This window comes from Anomaloglossus baeobatrachus, chromosome 2 (genome assembly GCF_048569485.1).
Source record: "Anomaloglossus baeobatrachus isolate aAnoBae1 chromosome 2, aAnoBae1.hap1, whole genome shotgun sequence".
NCBI lineage: Eukaryota > Metazoa > Chordata > Amphibia > Anura > Aromobatidae > Anomaloglossus > Anomaloglossus baeobatrachus.
Window position 1 is genome coordinate 450679349 of NC_134354.1, and position 16640 is coordinate 450695988.

Consider the following 16640-nt stretch of genomic DNA (forward strand, 5'->3'; position numbering starts at 1 on the left):
GCTGTGTATGGAGCGCATACAGCTGTATCAGCGATAGGACAAAGGACGGAGCTGCGACAGTGATGTCTGACACCAAAGACGCAGAAGAGATAATGGCGTCCTGGAGGAAAATGTCCGGTTTTATAATGCATGGACATGTGACATGGACATCCTATCACACATGCCGTTGCTTCTCTGGCTAAAAGTCCACTTAGCTGTGTGTGTGTCTGGGATTGGCTGACATGCTGGCCCGCCCCACTACACGCGCGCGCTTAGGGAAGGAAGACAAGAAAAAAAAAAAAAATGGCGATCGCCATTATAGAAACAGCAGTGATCTGAAGGCGCTGTTCACGCACACTATACACTGAAATGTCATAATAGTGTGATTCACAGAGTGACTTACACTATTACAGCGGAAACCAAGCTAGGATTTAGCTGTTTTTTTGCTGCTAGAACCGTTCTCGAACGTTTCTAGAACTATCGAGCTTTTGCAAAAAGCTCGAGTTCTAGTTCGATCTAGAACAGGGCCCAAAATCACTCGAGCCTAGAACTGGAGAACCTCGAACCACGAACCGCACTCAACTCTAGTCAGCACACACCCAGCAGCACTGAAGACATGTTCAGAGACACGACAAAATCTCCAAGGCGTAAGTTGAGAGCTCTGGCCATTTTTCAAGATTTGAATCCCAAAATGAGCAAGGCTCCACTTGCAAAGTCATGGCATCGATGTTCATTTGGAGATACTCCTGTATCATCCTCTCCAGCCGTTGACTATGTGTCAGACTTGTTGTCTCTGGTGGCCTTGCAAAGGATGGTCTAAAAAAATTATGAAAAGATTCAATAAAATTGCTGTTACCAGCACCAGATACGGTGCTACTGGTACGGGTAGACTGTTGAAGATGATGAGACTGTCCCATGTTTGTCAAGTTACAACTGGGAGATTCACTCCCTGCACCTGCACGGTTGTTTGGTGGAAAAGCCGAGCTAAGATCGAGTAACAGCTTCTGCTGATACTCCTGCATACGTGCGTCCCTTTCTATGGCTGGAATTATGTCACAAAATTTGGACTTGTACCGGGGATCTAATAGTGTGGCAAGCCAGTAGTCATCATCACTTCTAATTTTGACAATATGAGGGTCATGTTGGAGGTAGTGCAGCAAGAAGGTGCTCATGTGTCTTGCGCAGCCATGCGGACTAAGTCCACGCTGTGTTTTTGGCATAGAGGTGCTAACCGTTCTTTCTTTCTCTGACATCTCCCCCCAACCTCTTTCAACTGAAATTTGACCAAGGTCTCCCTCATCCGCTGAGTCTTCCATGTCCATGGACAGTTCGTCCTCCATTTCTTCATGTTCTCCTGCACCTTCCTCAACATTTCGCCTGCTACCATGCGCCCTTCTTGATCCCTGTCCCCCATGGTCCCATGCCTGCCGCGTTGGTGATGATGAACGTCTGGACCTTGGTGATGTTGTTGTGTCTTGCACATATGAATCCTCCTGTTGTCCCACCCCCTGACTCCGAATAGGGTTTAGCGTGTGCACCAGCATGTAAATGACTGGAATTGTCATGCTGATAATGGCATTGTCAGCGCTAAACATATTCGTCGCCATGTCGAAACTGTGCAGAAGGGTGCATAGGTCCTTGATCTGAGACCACTCCATCAGGGTGATCTGCCCCACCTCTGCATCTCGTTGGCCCAGGCTATACGTCATGACGTATTGCACCAGGGCTCGGCGGTGCTGCCACAGTCGCTGTAACATGTGGAGAGTTGAATTCCAGCGTGTCGCCACATCGCATTTCAGGTGATGAACCGGCAGGCTGAAAGACTTCTGGAGTGATGCAAGTCGCTCAGCTGCGGCGGTTGAACGGCGGAAGTGAGCAGACAGTTTTTGTGCCCTGGTCAGAAGGCCATCTAGGCTGGGATAGTGTGTTAAAAATTGCTTGACAACAAGGTTCAACACGTGAGCCATACAAGGCACGTGTGTCACCTTGCCCAGGAGAAGGGCCGCACCCAGGTTTGAAGCATTGTCGCACACGGCCTTACCAGGCTGCAGGTTGAGTGGAGACAACCATTTATTAAAATCAGTCTCCAGAGCTGCCCACAACTCAGTCGCTTTGTGACTCCTAGTTCCAAGACATGTCAAGCTAAAGACCGCCTGATGCCGTTGCGCTCTGCTGCCAGCATAGTAATGAGGGGTGCGTGATTCCTTCTGCGCAGTGAGAACGCTGGTGGCCTGACCAGGCAGGCTTGGGGTGGAGGAGAAGGACCCAGATGAGGTGGAGGAGGCAGAAGCAGTGGCGGAACTTGGACAGACAGAGGATTGACACACAAGTCGTGGGGACGGCAAGACATGTGCAGCAGACCCTTCACCATCTATCACCATAGTTACCCAGTGCCCAGTCAGCGACATGTAACGTCCCTGTCCATGCTTACTGGTCCAAGTATCGGTGGTGAAATGCACCCGTTCACACACAGAGTTTCTCAAGGAAGCGGTGATGTTGTGTGCAACATGCTGGTGTAGCGGGGGCACACCTTTCTTAGAGAAGTAGTGGCGACTGGGTATCTGGTACTGGGGCACAGCGACAGACATAAGGTCTCTAAAATCCTGTGTGTCCACCAGGCGGAAAGGCAGCATTTCGGTAGCCAAGAGCTAACAGAGGGAAAAAGTCAACCTCTTAGCTTTGTCATGGGTCGCAGGAAATGGCCTTTTATTTGTCCTCATCTGAGGGACAGAGATCTGGCTGCTGTGCGTAGACGGTGTTGAGTAGGGTGTCCCTGGAAAAATGCAGCTTTGTGAGGAAAGTGCAGGCGTAGACATGATGTTGCCTTCATCCAACGTTGGTGCTATCGATGTCTGAGAGAGCTGTACACATGTACTTGTTTCCCCTTCCAAACCAACTGACGACCTACCAAGCAAACTGCCTGTTGTGGTTACAGTGGTGGAAGTTGTGCGTGGAAAACCAGGTGTGACAGCTGTCCCCACAGTCCTAGAAGATGAAGAGCGCGCGGATGTACTGGAAGGGGTAGGCGGTGGATGGTTCGCTCCGCTAGGCCGCATTGCAGCACGGTGAGCTTCCCACTGGGACATATGATATTTATTCATGTGACGATTCATGGAAGAAGTTGTCAAACTGCTGAGGTTTTGCCCTCTACTAACAGAATCATGACAAATTTTACAGAACACATAATTTGGCCGATCTTTTGCTAGGTCAAAAAAGGACCAGGCTAGGCAAGGCTTAGAGGGCATGCGACCTGCTGAGCCCCCCCGACTAGTGCTCAGAGGCAGAGTGGTGGCTGTGGATGCAGTTGTAGATGTGCTACCAGTGCTCTGACTCTGTCCAGGAAGGCGCAAGGTAACTTCGTCGTTGGTTGCATCCTCCTCCACTCCTTGAGTGCCTGACTGTGGGTTGACAGTAGGTGGGATCTAGAACTTCCTCATCAATTGTTGTGTTTGCACTCCCCTCACCCTCAGACCGAGCCTCTTCTTGCCCTGACCGAATAATTAAGTTATCATCCCAATCTGGTATCTGCGTCTCATCGTCATCAGTATGTTCCTCATTGGCTATAACAACAGGTGTTACAGTTTGTGAAAAAGGGTCAACATTATGCTCAGAAACTTGGTCCTCACGGCCTGAATCAGAGTCACAAAGGTTCTGGGCATCACTGCAGACCATTTCCTGGTCTGTACTCACTGTAGCTTAGGAGCAGACTTCTGATTCCCAGGCTATAGTGTGACTGGACAGCTCTGCAGACTCAGCCATCTCAGTTCCACCATACTGTGCAGGGCGGATGGAAACTTCAGAGCTGGGAGAATGCAAGTGTGATTGGGCTGACAACTCAGAGGGCTGGTGTTTTTTGGATGCGGTAGTTGAGGTGGCGGAGAGCGCACTTGTTGGACCACTTGAGATCCATTCAAGCATTTTCCTTTTTTGGCCATCCTCTACCTTTGTTCCAGTTGTTCGTGTCCGTAAAAAAGGGAGCACATCGGATTGTCCACGGTAAGTAGTAGACATCTTACTTTTGCTGGAAGATGGTCTATCTTCAGCAGATGTTAATGGAGCTTTGCCACTTTCCCCACGGACAAACCCTTTTTTTCCTTTTCCAACACACCTCTTCCCCTTTCCACCAGCATCTGTGATTTTGCCACTCATTTTGATTGCGACAAGATTGTGCACTTAAAATGTGGTAGTAAAAATTGAGAGATGGTGTAGATTTCAGCGGTGGTCTAGCTTTATTAACAGCAGAATAAACAACAATAATTATCCCTGACAATGCAACTACGGCCCTTAAACTGGCAGCATAGTTTGCTAGTATAATGGCTTAGTAATAATGAGTTTGAGTGTGCAATGCAGGCAGACGTGCTGCAAATATCTTTGCACTAGTGGGACAATACAGAAGTCCAACAGCCACGTTTAGGATGCCACTAAGTTTCCTCAGTGTTTGCTAGTATAATGGCTTAGTAACAATGAGTTTGAGTGTGCAATGCAGGCAGATGTGCTGCAAATATCTTTGCACTAGTGGGACAATACAGAAGTCCAAGAGCCACTTTTAGGATGCCACTAAGTTTCCTCAGTGTTTGCTAGTATAATGGCTTAGTAACAATGAGTTTGAGTGTGCAATGCAGGCAGACGTGCTGCAAATATCTTTGCACTAGTGGGACAATACAGAAGTCCAACAGCCACTTTTAGGATGCCACTAAGTTTCCTTAGTGCTTGCTAGTATAATGGCTTAGTAACAATGAGTTTGAGTGTGCAATGCAGGCAGACGTGCTGCAAATATCTTTGCACTAGTGGGACAATACAGAAGTCCAACAGCCACTTTTAGGATGCCACTAAGTTCACTCAGTGTTTGCTAGTATAATGGCTTAGTAACAATGAGTTTGAGTGTGCAATGCAGGCAGACGTGCTGCAAATATCTTTGCACTAGTGGGACAATACAGAAGTCCAACAGCCACTTTTAGGATGCCACTAAGTTTCCTCAGTGTTTGCTAGTATAATGGCTTATTAAGAATGAGTTTGAGTGTGCAATGCAGGCATACGTGCTGCAAATATCTTTGCACTAGTGGGACAATACAGAAGTCCAACAGCCACGTTTAGGATGCCACTAAGTTTCCTCAGTGTTTGCTAGTATAATGGCTTTGTAATTATGAATTTGAGTGTGCAATGCAGTCAGACGTGCTGCAAATATCTTTGCACTAGTGGGACAATACAGAAGTCCAACAGCCACTTTTAGGATGCCACTAAGTTTCCTCAGTGTTTGCTAGTATAATGGCTTAGTAACAATGAGTTTGAGTGTGCAAAGGGCAGGAGGGTACAGTGGCAGGGTTGTGGGTCTGGGTAGAGGAAAATAAGCCTCCCTTTCTATCCCTCCTAATGGGGAAATGCAGCGAGGAAATCCCTGACCTTAGCTACACAGACGCTGTCATCTTGTGTAGCTGTTAAAATCTGTTTTCATGGCCCTGACTGTCACCTATGGCTCTGACCCTGCTGGTATTTAGCTCTTAAAAGGACTAATAGAAACTTCTATCCCTATTCTGTATAGCGCTGTGTATAGAGCATACACAGCAGTATCGGAGACAGGAGCTACGCCAGCGGTGACTGACACCAAGACGCAGAAGGCAGATAATGGCGTGCTGGAGGAAAATGTCCGTTTTTATAATGCATGGACATGTGACATGGACATCCTATCACACATGCCGTTGCTTCTCTGGCTAAAAGTCCACTTAGCTGTGTGTGTGTCTGGGATTGGCTGACATGCTGGCCCGCCCCACTACACGCGCGCTTAGGGAAGGCAGACAAGGAAAAAAAAAAAAATGGCGATCGCCATTATCCAAACAGAAGTGATCTGAATGCGCTGTTCCCGCACACTGTGCGCTGAAATTTCATAATAGTGTGAGTCACAGAGTGACTTACACTATTACAGCGGAAAGCCAGCTAGTAATTAGCTTGTCTTTTTGCTGCTAGAACCGTTCTTGAACGTATCTAGAACTATCGAGCTTTAGCAAAAAGCTCGAGTTCTAGTTCGATCTAGAACAGCCCCCAAAATCACTCGAGCCGCGAACTGGAGAATCTCGAACCGCGAACCGCGCTCAACTCTACTATTAACCTGCAGATTAATTGATTCTATTTATTTATTTTAATTCAGGTTTAGTGATGACAGAACCAGTGGATATTTGGGTTTACCGAATCCGCATGGACTAAAAAAAAGTTGGTTTTGGGAACTAAACTTGACCTGAACTTGCCCCCCGAATAACAAATTCCATACAAGACAATGGGACCCAAAATTCTGTGCTGTAAAATGGTCCTAGCAAAGGTTAGTGGGCTGAAAAAAGAATCTAAATAGGAGTAAGAGCAGGACAGTTATACATACCATGTTTCCCAGAAGATAACACTGCAGTCAGATTCTTTTCCGGGCCCACTCATTGAGCTTCATGAATATTCCCTGAGAGGTGTATTTTGTAAAATGAGGTAATTTATTGGGGGTTCTGCTGTTCTTGTACCTCAGTGCCTCTGCCAATGTTACATGGCACCCTCAAATCATTCCAGCAAATTTGAACTGCAATAAGGCACTCCTTCCCTTCTCAGCTTTGCAATTTACCTCAAAAGTAGTTTTCAACCACATATAGGGTATTTGTGAACTCAGGAGAAGTTTTGTGACAAATTATACAATTTTTTTCTTCTATTACCCTATTAAAAACGAAAAATCTGGGGCCAAAGCAACATTGTATTAGAAAAAATGGTAAATTTTAATTTACTGAGTCCAATGTTATGCAATTCTATGACTTGCCTGAGGGTGAAAAATGCTCACTAAACCCCTAGATAAATTCCTCAAAATGTGTAGATTCCAAAATGAGGTCATTTGTAGGAGTTTTGTTTTGCCAAACATGATGTGGCGCCTGCAATCTATTCCAATCAAAATAGTGCTTCAAAATTCAAAAAGCGCTGTTTCCATTCAGTTTTCCACCAATATGGAGTATCAGTGTATGCAGGAGAAATTGCAAAACAAACTGTAAATCCCATTTTCCAGTTACCCTTGTCAAAATTAAAATTTTGAGGGAAAAGCAGCATTTTTATGAAAAAAATTATTTTTTAATTTACTTGTTACATTTTTTTGAGAAATACCTGTGGATTCAAGGTGTTCACCACACCTCTACATAAATTAATTAAGCAGTGCAATTTCCAAAATAGGGGGTTTACACTGTTTACACACATCAAGCGGCTCATCAAACACAACATGGTGTCCACTATCTATTTCAGCCAATTTTGTACTTCAAAAGTCATATGGTGTTCCTTCCCTTCTGAGCCCTACTATGAGCATAAACAGTAGATTTCAACCACATATGGGTTATCAGCGTACTCATGAGAAATTGCACAAAAATTTGTACAATTTATTTTCTCCTGTTACCCTTGTGGAAAGTAAAAATTAGAGGCAAAACCAACATGTTTGTGTGAAAAATGTATTTTTTCATTTTCATGTCTCCACGTTATAAAATTCTGTGAAGTACCTGTGGATTAAAAGTGCTCACCACACTAAATAAATTTCTGAAAGGGTGTTGTTTCCAAAAAGGGGTCACTTGTGAGGGGTTTCCATTGTTTACGTATATCAGGGGCTCTGCAAACATGACATGGTGTTTGGTGCCTGTTTCAGCAATTTTGATCTCCAAAAATGAAATGGCACTCCTTCCCTTCTGAGCCCTGCCATGTGCTCAAACAATTGATTTCCAGCACACATGGCATATCAGCATACTCAGGAGAAATTGCACAACACATTATATTTTAAATGTTATCCTGTTACCCTTTTAAAAATGCAAAATTTAAGGCTAAAGCAATATTTTTGTTTAAAAAAGTAAAACTTATTTTTTTTTCTTTACACATTGCTTTATTACTTGATTCATTAACTATTTTGGTGACATAACTGGTTTAAGGGGATAAAAATCCAAAGTTTAAAATTTCCGAAATTTTGTAAAGTTTTGGCAAAATTCTGATATTTTCACAAATAAATGTAAAAAATTTCAACCTAAATTTACCACTAACATGAAGTACAATGTGTCACGAAAAAACAATGTGAGAATCACTGGCAAACATGGAAACTGGAAACATCCGAGACTCCTTACATCATATAGTGACACTGATCAGAATTGTAAATTTTGGCCCTGCTAGGAAGGTGGAAACAGGCTTCAGCGGTAAAGGGTTAAAGCTGTTCTATTTAGTTTAGTAAATGATGTGATTGGCCATCATCCAGAATATTTTGTCTGCCTGTTGTTTATGGGTTACTATTGGTGGGAGGGTGAATTGTTGTTCACCTGCCAACAGTCTAAAGGCTGCTTTACATGCAGCGACATCGCTAGCGAAAGCACCCGCCCCCATCATTTGTGCGTCACAGGCAAATCGCTGCCCTTGGCGCACAATATTGCTAGGCCCCATCACACGGACTTACCTTCCTAGCGACGTCGCTGTGGCCGGTGAATAGCCTCTTTTCTAAGGGGGCGGTTCGTGATGCGTCACAGCGCCGTCACACGGCAGGCGTCTAATAGAAGCGAAGGGGCGGAGAGCAGCTGCATGAAAGAAACGCCCACCTCATTGCCGTAGGAGGCAGGTACAGTGTTGTTCGTCCTTCCTGAGGTGTCATACGTAGCGATGCGTGCTGCCTCAGGAACAACCAACAACTTGCGTCCTGAACCAGCAACGACATTTGGAAAATGAACGACGTGTCAACGATCAACAATTAGGTGAGCAATTCTGTTCGTTAACACTCGCTTGTAGGTGTTACACGTAACAACGCCGCTAACGAGGCCGGATGTGTGTCACGAATTCCGTGACCCCCAACGACTTCTCTTTAGCGATGTCATTGCGTGTAAAGCCCCCTTAAGGCTATGTGCCCACTGGAAATTAAACCTACGGATTTATCTGTGGAAAGTACGTGGGTTTTCTGGATTTTCTAGATAAATCTGCAGGTTTCAGCATGTTCAGACACTCCCCATGTTATCCTATGGAACATGGGGAGGGCTGTGTCCATGCTGCAGATACGCGCGGCTGCGGAATATGCTGCGGATGTCTCGCAGCCGCACGTAATTGCATGTCAATTATTTCTGCAGAATTACCTGCGAAAATCCCAGCCTTCCACTATGGAGATAGAGGTCGGGACTTCCGCAGGTAAGTCACACGAATGCCTACAGGTTTACCACAGCTATTTTACTGTATTAACGCAGCTAAAAATAGCTGCAGATTCCGGCAAGCAGCTGCGGGAAACCTGCAGATATAACTGCGGATATATCCACAGGTACAAAATCCCGTGGGCACATAGCCTTAAGATGACATTTGCCACTAATTGTTCAGCTGAAGACATTGGGGCATGTATTGATACTTCCCATTATCATAATTATCTTATGCAGACCATACAGACGTGAAGATCCTTTTTTTAAACATTTTTTTTTATCACTATTTTTATGTTGTTTTCTTTCAACAGAAAAAGTCTGAAAATAAGGTAAACACAGCAAAGGGCTGTAATAAATAAATCTAATATACAGCAATAAAAATTCTTTTGAAGGATTCCCTTTTAATCTTCAAAGCTGTTACTTGAGCTAGCGGTTCATATCAATGTGTTTAGGATGTTCAACAAGTATTTTTCATTTTTTCATTCTGTTCATTACTTTAAAGCAAAACAAACATAAATCCTCACTCATTTGGCTGCCTAATTTAAAAAAATATTATTTAAATATTCTTTCACCTAGTATTTTGCAGTTATTCTATTTTTATTTCAAAGATTCCAATTCAACTCTTTGAATATTTTGAAACTAATGAATGATGTCAGAACAGAACATGATTATAGCAAGCTAATGGGCTCCTGCTGCACGGAAAGCTAAGAATATAATAAACGCAAATGTATAATATTTCATTCCACCAATCATTTCTGTATAATGGGAGCCAGAATCAGCTCTGTTAAACAAACTTAAACAGGCCGAAATCTGTTAAATTTCAGTGCTATTAAATTTGGGCTCATACTGCATCTATTGTACCATAGACAGCTGTAGTTTTCTATAGGAATAAATTATGGTATGTGTTGTTTAATATTTATACAATTTATACTAGAAATGAAAGTGAAAAGTCATTTTACATTTACTCTGTAGTAAGACTCTAAAAACAGCAAGAAATTGCAGAACCACTAATCCTTTTTTTTCTTAGTCAGCACACTAATAAATAAGACATAGTATTTGCCAATTTCATCTTTTGTACTTATGCGGGCTTTACACGAGACGATAGATTGTGCGATATGTCGTCGGGGTCATGGTTTTCGTGATGCACATCCGGCATAGCGCACGACGTCGTCTCGTGTGACACCTCTGAGCGACGCAGTATCGTTTCCGTGGCATCACATGTTGCTCCGTGTGACACCACGGGAACGATGAACACAGCTTACCTGCGTCCCACGGCACCCGCCGGCTTAATGGAAGGAAGGAGGTGGGCGGGATGTTTACATCCCGCTCATCTCCGTCCCTCCGCTTCTATTGGCCGGCTGCCGTGTGACGTCGATGTGACGCCGAACGTCCCTCCCACTTCAGGAAGTGGACGTTCGTCGCCCACAGCGAGGTCATATGGAAGGTAAGTCCGTGTGACAGGGGTTAAACGAGTTTGTGCGCCACGAGCAGAGATTTGCCCGTGATGCAAAAATGACAGGGCGGGTACGATCGCTCATGCTATCGCACGATAGATCGACTCGTGTAAAGCAGGCTTAAGAACTGTTTTTAGGAAACGAACGGCTTTTATACCTTTGAAAACATTTTTTTAATTATTCATTTGATTCCTAAGTCCAAAGTTAAAGCACAACTCTAGCGGGGGTTTTTTTTTTTACGGGTCGAGTGTTGCTTAAATCTAAGTCCCCTGCACCTTGTCTTATACTCTCCCTCCAATGTCTTCACCATTTTTTAACATCAGTCTGGTCCCATGGTGCCAAATTGTAACTGCAACTTCTGAATGGCTAGAAGTTAGACATTACGACACAATTCAAATCTATGAGAGCAAGAATTAGGCTGTTATAGACTTGCATTAAGTTATGACCTCTGGCAAATGAAACACTGGAACAGCTAGCAGGTCACAACCTGCATAAGACTGACTAGAGCTGCATTGATAACAGATAAAGACTCTGGAGGGTGATTTAAAAGGCCCAGTCACACACAACGACTTACCAGCGATCCTGAAAACGATGCGACCTGATAGGGATCGCTGGTAAGTCACTGGGAGGTCGCTGGTGAGATGTCACACAGTCAGATCTTACCAGCGATGCAGGAACGATACAGGTCGCAGTAGCGACCTGTATAACAATCTCAGCAGTCACTGTGACCCTGTCACACAGTGTCAAACACAGCGATGCGTCCTGCCCAGCAGGACATCGCCTTTGAAGAAAATGGCCTGGTCCATTCTGCAACGACTAGCGATCTCAGAGCAGGGGCCTGATCGCTGGTAGATGTCACATATAAAGAAATCGCTAACAAGATTGCTACTACGTCACAGAAACCGTGACTCAGCAGTGATCTCGCTAGCGATCTCGTTATGTGTGACGGTACCTTAAGACTAAGGGGTACTTTGCACACTACGACATCGCAAGCCGATGGTAGCGATGCCGAGCGCGATAGTCCCCGCCCCCGTCGCAGCTGCGATATCTTGTGATAGCTGCCTTAGCGAAAATTATCGCTACGACAGCTTCACACGCACTTACCTGCCCTGCGACGTCGCTCTGGCCGGCAAACCTCCTCCCTCCTAAGGGGGCAGGTCGTGTGGCGTCACAGTGACGTCACACGGCAGGCGGCCAATAGAAGCAGGGGGCGGAGATGAGTGGGACGTAAACATCCCGCACACCTCCTGCCTTCCTCAATGCAGCCGGGACGCAGGTAAAGCGATGTTCCTCGCCCCTGCGGCTTCACACACAGCGATGTGTGCTGCCGCAGGAACCAGGAACAACATCGTAACATTGGTCCTTCCGAAATTATGGAAATGACCGACGCTATACCGATCATACGATTTCGACGTTTTTGCGCTCGGTAATCGTATCAAAAACGATTTACACACTACGATGTCGACAGCGACGCCGGATGTGCGTCACTTTTGATTTGACCCCACCGACATCGCAGCTGCGATGTCGTAGTGTGCAAAGTACCCCTAAGGGCAGCGGAGCACCACTACAGCTGTGAAATAATAAAAAAAAAAAAGCAAAATTCTGGAATGGTGCTTTAAGGGAATCTGTGATATGTGATAGCCGCTCTCCGCCTTCATGATCTCACTGCAGTGCTGTATGGGATTATAACTGACACTTCTGCAAGTTCCTCTCAGCTTCAGCCTCCATCTAACAGGCTGACAGGGCTGCAATAGTATTGCAATACAGGAGAGCTCAGGGAGCTGCAAAAATGTGTTTGCAAGAAGACAAAGTTCATTTCCCCTGTTCTGTGTCAGTTACTTGTCTCACAATGGTAACTTCCTCTTCTATATAAAATAACCTCCCTAGACGGAATTATCTTCCTGACGGCTTCCTCCCCATTGCCTAGAAGAGCTCATTTACATAAAGTGATAAAAGATGATTTATCCACAAAAAGGCATCTGATATGGCTTTTTTCAGCATTCTATAACATATATGACCATATTAATAAGTTAGATAAATGATTCAATATATCCACCTGTAGGGAAGAAGGAAAAGACAGTACTGCGCTTTTTCTGAGCGTAGTAAACCTTTAAACTTGTATTGGCAATATATGTAATTATTGCACTCACCAATAGTGCACACATAAGGCTCATGTAAAATATATCCTTATTGCTGGTGTTCTGGTCTTCTGCTTGATCAATGTGCTACAAATAATACCCTCTGTCGGAGATACCACAGATGGAGTCTAGAAAGATGCAATAGATAGCATGCAGCGTTTCCAATATATCCAGCCTTGATAAGGTCGGTCTTGATAGATTATTTTAATAAAAAATACATATGTGTATATAATAAAACAACGCATTTCGGCTCTATTTATCGAGCCTTCTTAAGGTTGAAAAACATAAAAAATTAGTAATGTGCACCTCAGTGCTGTGCCCCTCAGCGCCCATGTTCCAGATTGGCTGTGTAAATCTATAAAGTAGTGATGAGTGAGCACTAAAATGCTTGAGTGCTTGTAACTGGAATTGAGCGGATCCAATGCTTGAACCAGGTCGATTTGAGTAAAGAGAATAATGGAGGTCGATTGGGAACTCAAGCATTTCTCTAGCAGACCCCTCTATGAAAACAGCTGAAATGGATGGAAATAGTTCTCAAAATGTATGGGAACAGCTTGGGGAAGATGATTGGACGCATCTCTGAATCTCTGGTCGCTGCTGGAAAGTTAAAAATTAAATAATTAAAAGAAAAAGGGTATTGTATCCCCATTTTTGATAACCATCCAAGGAAAGGCAGGTCTGCTTTAGCTTGGCTGGTTATTAAAAATAGAGAGGAGGACCTAATACTGCTTTTTAAAATGATTTATTTAGAAATAAATAAATAATTAAAAGAAGCGGCATGGGTTCCCCCATGCGGTTTTTGATAACCGGTCAAGGTAAAGAAGACAGTTTTAGGCTGGTATTATCCGGCAGGGAAGGCCCATGGTTATTTGTCCCTTCACAGCATAAAAATAGCAGCTCATAGCCTCCCCCAAATTGTCGCATTAATTAGGCTCTTCCCGATTGCCCTGGTATGGTGGCACTCAGGGTAATAGGTTAAAGGAGTTGATGTAAGCTATGTAATATCAGCTGGCATCAAGCCCAGGGGTTGGTAATGGAGTGGCATCTATCAGATTGCCCCCATTACTAACCCAGTGAGTAAACAGAAAAAAACACAGAGGAAAAAAAAAGTGTAAATTTGAATAAAGACTCCCCCACACTTTCCTTCATTCTTTAATTTATTAAAAATAAAAAAATTCCCATGAAGCTCTGATGTAATCTACAATGCAAGACTGCTACTCTGCAGACTGATATTAGCAGCAGTAATGTAAAGCTATTCTCAGACGCTGGGTGATTACAACTCACATTAGAGCTACTAGGTCTGGTTAAGCACAGTGGTGAGCTGGCAGCTAATGAGATTTGTAGTAATACCTGGCATCTGTGAATAGCTGTACTTTACTGCTATTCACAGTTGCTGGAGTAGAAGTCCTGGATCATGGATTATGGAGTTTCATGGGAACGTTCCTTTGGGGAAATTGTGTAGAAGTCTCTATGCAAATAAACTATTTTTTTCATTGTGTGTTTTTTTTTTTTTAATTTACACTTACTGGCTTAGTAATGGGGGTGTCTGATAGACCCCTTTCCATTATTAACCCCTGGGCTTTATGCCTGCTAACATTACACAGCTGACATCAACCCAATAAACCTATTACTCCAATTGCCATCACACCAAGGTAATCAAGAAGAACCAGGGTGAAGCCCCAGAATTGGTATATTTAATTCCATGTTTGGATTCTGTGGTGGCTGCAGGCTACTATTTTTAGGTTGGGAAGGGCCAAATAACAATATGCCTTCTCAGCTTGATTATACCAGCCCACAGCTGTCTGCTTTAACTTGTCTGCTTATTAAAATAGGGGGGAGTCCAAATCATTTTTTTAAATTATTTATTTATTAGGTTAAACCAGGCTAAATTCAATCAAGAAAAAACAAGCCCCCACTCAGATCTGTGATCTGTTAATGGAAATGTTACTGCTAGCACAAAAACTGTGGAAAAGCGACACGGTTACCCCAAAAGAAATCCATCCAGATCTGCGCTCCCAAATCCAAACATCCTGCTCCTTTCTGAGCCTAAAATTGGGCCTAAATCATAGCTTGCATCCACATGTTTGGCATTACTGTAGTGAGGAAAGAGTCAAATTTGAAAAATAAAATTTGGCTTGGTCAGGAAGGTAAAGACTTGCTCTGTTGCGAAAGGGTTAAATTTGCCTAAAAGCCAAATAATTATCAGTCTTGTATCATAGTGATAACCCACAAGCCTGAACCAATTGATTAAGCATAGCTTTGCTTTTCTCAGCGATCAACACCTTGCAATCATAGAAAAAACTAGACTTTGATGCAATATTCATAGTTTGGATACTCTCTGTAATAAATATTTTATGTAGCTATTAGTTGACTCAGATCAGAGATTTTGGAGGGCAAGACTGAAAATTTACTGCCAATAATGCCGACTGTGATTGCAAAACCAGGAACAAATTTACACTATTAGCCTCGAATTTCATACTGTATGAACATTTCAATGGTTATTAAAGCAGCGATGTCTGTAAGCTATTGATTTTTCTAAGAAGGAAATATTTTATTTTATATCTTTCTTCAAGATGGTGAAGCATAGCACTTGTTAAGCCATCCACACTAACTTAACACCCTTTATACTTTGCCTGGGCTGCTTAAATAGATGTATTGTTACACTTTTCACCATATAACTATAGAACAGAGGAATATTAGTATAACTAGTAAAAATGATAGTGATAAAAAGGATACTGTCATGTACTGTATTAGGAGAAATATTTTATTTTATATCATCAGAAGATCTACCTCCTCTTCCCCCTGTGTGATGGAATCCATTGACATTTCTCTTAGCCTGGTGAAAGAAGGGATGGATCCTCAATTGATGGAAGCCCTGTGGACCTGGGTGCAGTAGGAGCATGATGGAAGGCTGGTTTGCTTGTTTACAGAGCTCAGCTCCCCTCCTGCGTTGACATTCATACAAGGTACCAGGGTTGGAGGAGGATCCATGCAAGGTCATGGTTCAGTGGCCATCAGACGCCCATTAGTCTGTTTGCTTTTCAACAAAGGTCATTGCTGACTCTTTAACTTATTTAAGTACAAGAACGAAAATTCTTCATGTAAAAGAGCCCACTCAGCCATCTATTCTCCCTGCTCCCATGCTGCGTTGCCAGGAAAACTCACATAAGCTGCACAGAAAGTCACCAGTGAGCGGGGACGAGATGAATCCATGGCTAAACAGGTACCCCAATAAATCGTCTGCAGGTGAAATTAGATATGCTTTTTTTTCATTTTGTTTAAGTTTAATAGTTCACAAATGTTTTCTCCTAATCTGAAATCACCAAGGGACCATACAGATGTTCTCTGAGAAAAATTGTCAAAAGAAGTCTTGTTGGGTAGAACTGTTAGTCCTTTCAGTTTCCTCCCATATTCTAAAGTGCGGGATTCCTCTCTCGGGATTGTCCCTAAAAAGGAACCTGATAAATTTTGTTTAATACTTCACTTATTGAATCTGTGTGGTTTTTCAATAAATGATGGCATTCCTCCTGAAGATGCTTCAGTGTCTTTTGTCTGATTTGCAAGAGCTGTTTCGCTCATCAAAGACTTTCTGCTTCTCTAGGTTCATTTGGACTGCTATCATCTTTTGGGGATGTTCCCAAGACGGCAAGCATTTTGAGGACTCTTGCCTTCCCTTAGGTGTGTCACTACTTCAAACTGTTCAGTACTTTTCTGGAGTAGTCAGTGCGATATGAAGCAGCTTCTAAATTGGTTATCCATTATCTTGATTTTTTTTTTTGTTGGTCCTAGTTTATCAGGAGTATGCTTGCATTTATTGAATACTTTTCAATCCCTCATGAAAAAATTTGGTGTTCCTTTCTCCCCTGAAAAGATTGAAGGTCCCACTTGCATTTTGTTATTCCTGATTGATACCCAAG

The 16640-nt window shown here is 43.4% G+C and overlaps 1 protein-coding gene across 2 annotated transcripts in view; it reads right to left on the bottom strand.

Moving 5' to 3' along the window:
- DOC2B (double C2 domain beta) overlaps positions 1 to 16640 on the bottom strand; it is a 1333838-nt gene that overhangs the window by 1113879 nt on the left and 203319 nt on the right. The window lies entirely within an intron of this gene.